The following is a 9,076-nucleotide window of genomic DNA, read 5'->3' on the forward strand; positions in this document are numbered from 1 at the left end:
TAGCACTATTTTTTAATGAATACAGATTTACTTCCATTCCTCCCTCTCATTCGACCCTTGGTTCCCCAATATTTCTGGCAGGTTACTTTTGTCCTCCTTTGTGAAGACAAAACCGAAGTATGTGTTCAATTGTTCTGCCATTTCTTTGTTCCCCGTTATAATTGCCCTCGTTTCTGACTGAAAGGGACCTACATTTGACTTCACTAATCTTTTTCTCTTCACATATTTATAGAAGCTTTGACAGTCAGTTTTTATGCTCCACACAAGTTTACTCTCATATTCTACCCCCAAACCCCCACTTAATCAACCTCTTTGTCCTCTTTTGCTGATTTCAAACCTGTTCCCAAATCCTCAGACGTGCTGCTTTTTCTGGCAAATTTTTGTCTCCCCGTCCAATCACCGTTGCTAGTATTCACCAAATCAGATTCACGCTATTTGATAACACGAAATGACTAAAGGCACTGGATACTGCAAAGGCTATGGCTCTGATAATATTCTGGCAATAGGACTGAAGACCTGGGCTCCCATAATTGCTGCACCCCTAGCCAAGCTTTCCAGCACGGCTGCAACACTGGAATGTGTAAAATTGCACAACTATGCTTGTACACAAAAAACAGGAGAAATCCAACACGTCCAATTACTGCTTTAACAATCCACTCTTGATCATCTGCAAAGTGATGGAAGGAGTTGCTGACAGTGCTATCAAGTGTTGTTACAAAAGTGCCTCTGTGCTTTGTTGAATATATTTTTTGAGGATTCATTTTAGTAACAGTGAAGAAACATTAAACTTTCAAAGGGGGTCATGTACAGGCCATTTGACTTGGAAAAACAGTCCCTGGAAATGCTTTTTAAAAGGGCCCTGAGAGGTCTTGTGAGGAAACCAAGACTTTCTGGGTTAGCCACCTTATTTCCAGGAACAACAACAAGACTTATTGGGAAACGATCTGACTTCCAGCTATTTAAACAACAGAGAGCTTTGGACACCTGGAGAAATTGTTTGCTCAGAAGAGACGGGTCAAGATTTATGGAGGGCAAATGTTGACCTTCTGTTGTCGGTTTTACTTTTGAATTATTTTGAACGGGGGTTGAACTGTATAAAAAGGGGAAGAGCTTCCAAGGAGAGAAGAAAGTTCCCAACGACGAAGACACGACTACAACCCAGCTCAGCTTTCCAGCACCTCACTAAAAGACCCTGAGAAGTCAACTCTGTGAACTCATCTCGTCTCCTGCCTTTGAAGAAAAGCCTGCTAAATTAACTCTCAACGCTGCCTGAAAAGAACTGTTCTAAAAAGATCCCAGTGACCCATTTACGTGTACTTGGAGGCAAGACTTTCCCAGTTTTGGGAACATAACATACATCATCGGCTGTTTCCTCAAGCAAGTATTCAGCGCAGCTGTTTTATTTTACTGTAATAGCAATCTGATAAAAATTCCTTCATTTTTCCAGTTAACGGGTATGTGTGTTTGTGTGTGTGTCTGTGTGTGAGAGAGAGAGTGTGTGAGGGGCTCAGGTAAAAAGGGAACTTTAATATTTCAATCTGTGTGTTTATGCTTTACTTCATGACTGCTTCAGACTTGTTTTACAATAACAATACATATTGTTATTTATTAAAGAAACCTGATTGGTGTGTTTTATTATGGAATAAAAATAGAGTCTGTGGTTGACTGTATTGGTAAGTGGGAAAAGTTTAAATATATGTTGTGACCCGTGGACCAGTGGAACTGGAATAAAAAATGCACTCCTCCCACCTCATTCATAACAATATCTATATTTAATCAGAAATCTTACTGAGTGCACACATTTCTGGTTCTCAAAGCTTATCTTCAGATTGCTTACTTTCTGGCAAGATTTTTTGTGTGGATGTGCTTCAGAAAATGGTTATATTAACTTATTACTTTCGAGCTGTGAGATAATTATGAGTTCAACGACCTGGTCCTTCCACGATGAGTTGAACTTAAATGCCCATCTTTACTTGCCATTTTGTGAGTTTGAACTTACATCACTAGATTCTCGGGGTTACAAGAATTCTCCTGAACGGGGGCTGAAAGTTCGACATTAGTAGAGTTAGCATTAGAATGCATTTATAATCTTAGCAGAGCCATTGTAGTAGTGAGGGACCCCTTGGCCTGATGGGATACTTGATGGGATTCTTGACCACGATCCTGGGATTTTACAACTCAGTTCTTAATTGCCTCAAACATCCTGTGTACACTTGCTGCCCTTACTTCCCTAACAAAAGAGATAAAGGGAAATTAGAGACTAGACTGGCAACACTAAACCATGGGATGTAATAGCGTCAAGGTTGGGGGCTGAGATAACAAGAGGCATTTTTTGGGGGCCATACAATCCAATTCATTGATCAAGTCGTAAAGCTGGCATGTGTCGGGGGTAGTGTGACCAATGAGTAATGGCTATTGTATCCTATAAATGTGTGCTGTAAACTCTGGATCATTGAGAATTCTCTCAGGGTGTGGTGCACGGGGGAGGGTAACAGGTCTTCTCCCTTGTGTATGCTTGAAATAAAGTATGTATTTGCTTTAATCCCGTGAGCCTGTGAGCACGGCCCACCGGGAACTACCGCCCCGACCGGGAGGAGCGAGACTTGGCCTTGCCCGAGCTTTACCGCTGGTCTTCCCTCGTCAAGTCATTTTTTTCCCCAAAAGTATACTTGATTTATAAAAATCTGTAAAAACTACGTTACAAAACAGTTCAGGAAGAATGATCGAATCCACCCACATCCGTCCCACTTATACCTTCTGGAGGAATGATAATGAGGACATTGGTGATTGGTCACTCTGTGCAGCTTCTCATTGTGTTGTTCCTGTTACCAATCCGTTAGTTGCTTAGTTCACCAATCCGGAGGCATCACGTTAATAGGGCGGCAAATAACCGCCAAACGGTTTCTTTTTGCAAATTAGAAAAGTCGGCCAACATACTTGTAAAACAAGGAGCGGCTTCACTCGATATCACGTTAATAGGTCATATAGACTTCCGACAAGGATGCAATAATATCCTCCATATCGTATTATTTCACATTTTCTCACAAGTTCCAGAGCTGCTTTTCCAATGCGGCATCTATTCAGATTCATTCTCTGTCCTTTTTTTTAAGCATTCGGTAACTGGCAGGCAAAAAGCCTCATTCACAGAATTCTGCAACTGGATACATTTCAGGTCAATGTTAAATAAATGCATCACACATTGTAAATTGATCCCTGCTCGTGGGAGACAAAAGCGGAGTGTAGATTTTCAGTGTCAGGTGTCAGAGTGAGATTGAGGATTCCTAAACCACCGGGGTTTCTAAATAATATACTTATTAATTATTGAAGCTAAACTGAACAGAACAAACCGAGAACTGATATATTTGCGTTATATCAGCTTTCATTATCGAAAAACGTGACTGAACAGCACACAATGACCAGCAATCAATTTACATGCTATTATTAACTAAAGACAAATGTAATGCGGCCAGTGAAACTGCATTAGGCAGAATTTACCTGATTTAAAAAAAGAGATTAAAACCACCATCAGAATGTTCCAGACTCTTCATATTAACACAAAGTGATGTCGATAATCATGATGATGTTGTAGCTTTTTCAGAGAAGTTGTGGGTGGATGTTCAAAGAGCCTCAGATGTGTTTTGGCTGTTTTTCAGTACATTGTGGAGTCTTACTTGGACCTGTTGTACTTGATGGTGGTGCCCTTTATAAAAAGCTGCCAACCCTACTGACAGATTTAAATACTTAAAGATAAAGGGAATGCCAACAATGGCACAGTGGTTAGCACCGCAACCTCACAGCTCCAGCGACCCGGGTTTAATTCTGGGTACTGCCTGTGAAGAGTTTGCAAGTTCTCCCTGTGTCTGCGTGGGTTTTCTCTGGGTGCTCTGGTTTCCTCCCACATGCCAAAGATTGCGGGTTGATAGGTAAATTGGCCATTATAAATTGTCCCTACTATAGGTAGGTGGTAGGAAAATATAGGGATAGGTGGGGATGTGGTAGGAATATGGGATTAGTGTAGGATTAGTATATAAATGGGTGGTTGATGGTCGGCACAGACTCGGTGGGCCGAAGGGCCTGTTTCCGTGCTGTATCTCTAAATTAAGCTAAATACACTCATTTGCCCCTCCCCCACCCACATAACCATACAATTGTTAAATTTCCCTTTCTGCCAAAATGCTTACCTTTGCTATCTAAACTTCCTCCCAAAACTGCATAACATTTAATCTCCAATCCTTCGCACCAGCCCCGAGACCAATGATGTTACTTTGACCGCTTTCGCCCCTCCTTCACTGAGTAATTTACTTCCTCCCCTCTCCCCACCAATGTGACGCCTGTTTCCCGGGACGTGGATCTGAAGGCGAAGGAGTGTCAGCAATCGGGCTGGAGATCGGAGCAGGAACTCAGGTGGCGATGTAAGTGTGACTAATTGATTAATTTTAGTTTATTAAAATATGCAAATGAGGGTCCCATTGCCGAGCGGTTGGGGTGGGAGTTGCGTGGGCGGCCTGACCCCTTGCCGCCACTGGCAATATGGTGTTGGGTCATCTCAGCGTCGGTGTGCGTGGTGGCCCTATCCCAGAGTCATCTTCAACCGCTCCACCTCCCCCCCAACCACACGCCCCCCGAAGGACCCAGATGCCTGGGATACAACTAATTCCAGCCCAATGTACCTGTTGTCTGAATTCCAGTGTTGTAAACACCTCTTTACCAACCTCACACCCTCGCATCCTCTTTATATCTGGGATCTGGTGCCGAGAACTGTGCGCTCTCCTTCGTGAGTCTTACCCTCCATTCCATTATCTATCTAGAATGTGCAGCCCAGAATTGTACACACATCTTACTCAGCTGCCATCCCTCAGTTCAAATATATGGGATGAACTTTACTAGCCCTTTGATACCGTGGGTCACGGCGGGACGGAGGCATAAAATTCTCAGGAAAGAGGCCCACCTCGATGCCCGACATAGAGAAGTGTCCACCTTGGCGGGGGAAGCTTGGTGTGGCCCCTACCGCTTGGCAGTGGGGCCATCATCTAAAAATATAAATTAACAACGTTTTATCTCTGTTTAAAAAGGAAGCGAAGGATAGACCGAATAACTACAGGCCAGTCAGTCTCACCTCAGTAGTCGGCAAATTATTGGAATAATTTGAGAGATAGGATAAACTGTCACTTAGAAAGACATAGGCCAATCAAGGATAGACATCATGGATTTGGTAAGGAAGATCTGGTTCAGAGATACAGCACTGAAACAGGCCCTTCGGCCCACCGAGTCTGTGCTGACCATCAACCACCCATTTATACTAATCCTACACTAATCCCATATTCCTACCACATCCCCACCTGTCTCTATATTTCCATACCACCTAGCTATACTCGTGGCAATTTATAATGGCCAATTTACCTACCAACCTGCAAGTCTTTTGGCTTGTGGGAGGAAACCGGAGCACCCGGAGAAAACCCACGCAGACACAGGAAGAACTTGCAAACTCCACACAGGCAGTACCCAGAATTGACCCACGTCACTGGAGCTGTGAGGCTGCAGTGCTAACCACTGATCCCCTGTGCCGCCCTAGTTGAGCGATGTTTTTGAAGAAGTAACAGGGAAGATAGATGAGTGTAGTGCAGTTGATGTGGTCTGCATGGATTTTAGCAAGGCTCTTGACAAGGTCCCACATGGCAAAATGGTTTAAAAAAATCTCATGGGAACAACGGATATGCAGCAAGGTGGATACAAAATTGGCTCACTGGCAGGAAACAAAGGGTAATTGCAGAAGGGAGTTTCAGCGACTGGAGGGCTGTTTCCAATGGTGTTCTGTAGGGCTCAGTATTGGGTCCCTTTTTTCTGGTATAGTTCAACGATTTGACGTAAATAGGGCGGGCGTGTTCAAAAGGTTTGCGGCCGACACAAAGAATGACCATCTGGCAGATAGTGAAGAGGATATCTGTCGGCTGCAGGAAGATACTGATGGTCTTGTCAGATGGGCAGAAAAGTCCAAATGGAAATCAACTTGAAGAAGGTTGAGGTGCTGCATTTGGGGAGGTCATCAAGGCAAAGGAATGGACAATTAATGGAAAATACTGAGAAGTGTAGAGGAAGTGAGGGACCTTAGAGTGGATGTCCACAGATCCCTGAATGTAACAGGAGTGCTCGATAAGGTGGTTAAGAAGGCATATGGAATCCTTTCCTTTATTAGGCAAGGGACAGAATACAAGAGCAAAGAGGGCATGTGCGAAATGGATAACACATTGGTTAGGTCACAACTTGAGTACTGTGTGCAGTTCTGGTCGCCTCATTACAGACCGGATGCAATTGCACTGGAGAGGGTACAGAGGAGATTGGCGATGACATTGCCAGGACTGGAAGAAATGCAGCTATGAGGAAATAGTAGATAGGCTGCAATTGTTCTCCTTGGAACAGAGAAGGTTGAGGGGAGATGAGATTGCAATGTATAACATTTTGAGGGGCCTGGATTGAGTGGAGGTGACGGGTCTATTCAGAGACCGCTAGCAGAGAGGTCAGTGAGGAGAGGGCATAGATTTAAAGCGATTGGTAGAAAAGTTAAAGGGGAATAAGGACAAACTTTTTTCACCCAGTGGTTGGTCATGGTCTGCAACTCGTTGACTGAAAGGGTTGTTGAGGCAGAGACCATCAACTCATTCAAAAAGAGTCCGGGTATGCACCTCATGTGCCATAAGCTACAGGGCTATGGGCCAAATGTTAGAAGGTGGGATAAGAATAGGTGGCAGTGAGTCGGACAGAAGAGCAGAACTTCTTCAAGGTAGGCATTCCTGGAACAGATGCGGCAATGGCATAATAGGTGGATTGTTTTTCCACCTAAAAGACACGATGGGCCATGTATTTTTTATTTTTTTTAAAATTAGAGATACAGCACTGAAACAGGCCCTTTGGCCCACCGAGTCTGTGCCGAACATCAACCACCCATTTATACTAATCCTACACTAATCCCATATTCCTGTCAAACATCCCCACCTGTCCCTATATTTCCCTACCACCTACCTATACTAGTGACAATTTATAATGGCCAATTTACCTATCAACCTGCAAGTCTTTTTGGCTAGTGGGAGGAAACCGGAGCACCCGCAGAAAACCCACGCAGACACAGGGAGAACTTGCAAACTCCACACAGGCAGTAGCCGGAATCGAACCCGGGTCCCTGGAGCTGTGAGGCTGCGGTGCCAACCACTGCGCCACTGTGCCGCAATAAAAAAAAAATTTCATTTTTTTTTCTATTTTGTGTATTCTGAAATATCATCTGAAATGTCTGCCACTGCATTGCTATTGACCTATCCCTTAACCTGATTTGTGGCCTCTTTATGTGCCTTAAACATTCCATGATTCTTCTATGGTGCGAAGATATAAAATAACTTACCTACCGGTGGCGGCCAATCCGATGCTGATTTTACGACCACTGAACACAGCTTGTGCGCCTTCAGAGCACCATAGTGAGAACCTGGTGGAGCGGAGGGAGGAATAATATTTTCAGGGTGGGTAGTATGGGGCAGCGGGGAAAATATTTTTTTATTGGCTGTGTGGATAGTGGGAAGGTGTTGAAGGGCAAACGTTAGTAGGTTTTGTGGTGGGGGGAAGTTCGGGTGTGGAATAAGGTCCGTTGTTTTTCAATAAGGGCCAATTAAAATACCATTGGAGGGTGTTGTGGAAAGGCCTCCCTATCCTAATTATTTATTTTAAAAGCATCATGCCGACTGTAATTTGAAATATTTATGTAATTTCTAAGGGCTTAACCCATTTAAAATGGTGTTGGTGCCTGCGTGGTTTCGCAGGATGCCATTGCCGGAGACGCGGTGTCCGCCCCCTCTATATCACCGAAGCGACCGCCCCACCCCCTCTATTTAAATCAGCCCCCATACATAATATCGCGGGGACTGTGAGGCAGCACTTCCATGTCGAAAGGTCTCTGCTCTCAGAGCGCACCGCTGCAGAGCACAACACACTGATGAATTGCAGTCCTGTATCTAGTATGTGGAGTCCATTACCGTGCCTGACTCCCTTCCTCTACAGGCCTACCGGTCAGGATTTTAGCAGCATTCGCCACTCCCCCCCACCCACCGACGTCGGGTTTCATGGTCGAAGGGCCCAGAAAATACCTCCCGGAGAGACCCACCACAGGCCTTGACATGGGAAGGCCTCGTGCCATTTTATCAGCAGCAGCGAAGCCTCGTGGCTGATTCCCCACCGCTCATCGATGGTGACAGATTTTAAATGTGGAAATCAATAGCCATTAATGAATAATTCCTTACCTCGTCAGGACATCCGTCCCACACCGATATTCTAGCCGGATGGCAGAACTCCCAGGTCTTCGGATCTGCATTCGCAAATCCGAGGCAGAGCACTGGTTCGGGCGGGGAAGGAGTCAGATTTCAGGGCGGGAGGGGGACTGAAAAATTAATGCGATTGGTTGAGGGGATGGTCCTACGGAGTTGAAGTAAAAGTAGAGAAAGTTTGGGGGGAAAGGTCGGGATCCAGGGTTTACTTATTTAGTGGAGCGTTGAAAAATAAACTGATTAGTCATTAAGGCGGTGGGAGAGGGGTTTGGAACTGAGAATACACGTTTAATATTATTTTTCAGAAAACTGTGACTTTAAATAGTGAATCGAAGCGGAAGGGCCTGAAGCCCGTTAAAAACGATGCAGGCACCTGCATGGTGACGCCACAAGTGCCCGCCACCTTACGGCATTGGGGGCGGGCGCTCTGCCCCTCCATGTAAATGAGCCGCCACGCCAAATATCAGGGCGGCTCTGTGGCTCACATCTCACAGCTGCGCAGTGCCGTTCTTGAAAAAGTTTGCCCACTATCTCGAGCCCCGAGTTGTGCACACTCTTCCTCCTGCCTCAATGTGCCGAGTGGACTACTACTGCTCCTCATGCGTACATTCGTATGCTTGTACGCACACTCTTTCACTCTATATATCCAATACTTGGACACCAAAGGTGTGCAGGCACTTTATCTAGCCTCCCTTTCCTCCCTCTGTGGAAATCGTTTGAAAGGATTATAAATAACTGTAAAGTGTTCTCAATGATACTAAAATGTAATAACA

Source organism: Heterodontus francisci, chromosome 45 (assembly GCF_036365525.1).
Source record: "Heterodontus francisci isolate sHetFra1 chromosome 45, sHetFra1.hap1, whole genome shotgun sequence".
Classification (NCBI taxonomy): domain Eukaryota; kingdom Metazoa; phylum Chordata; class Chondrichthyes; order Heterodontiformes; family Heterodontidae; genus Heterodontus; species Heterodontus francisci.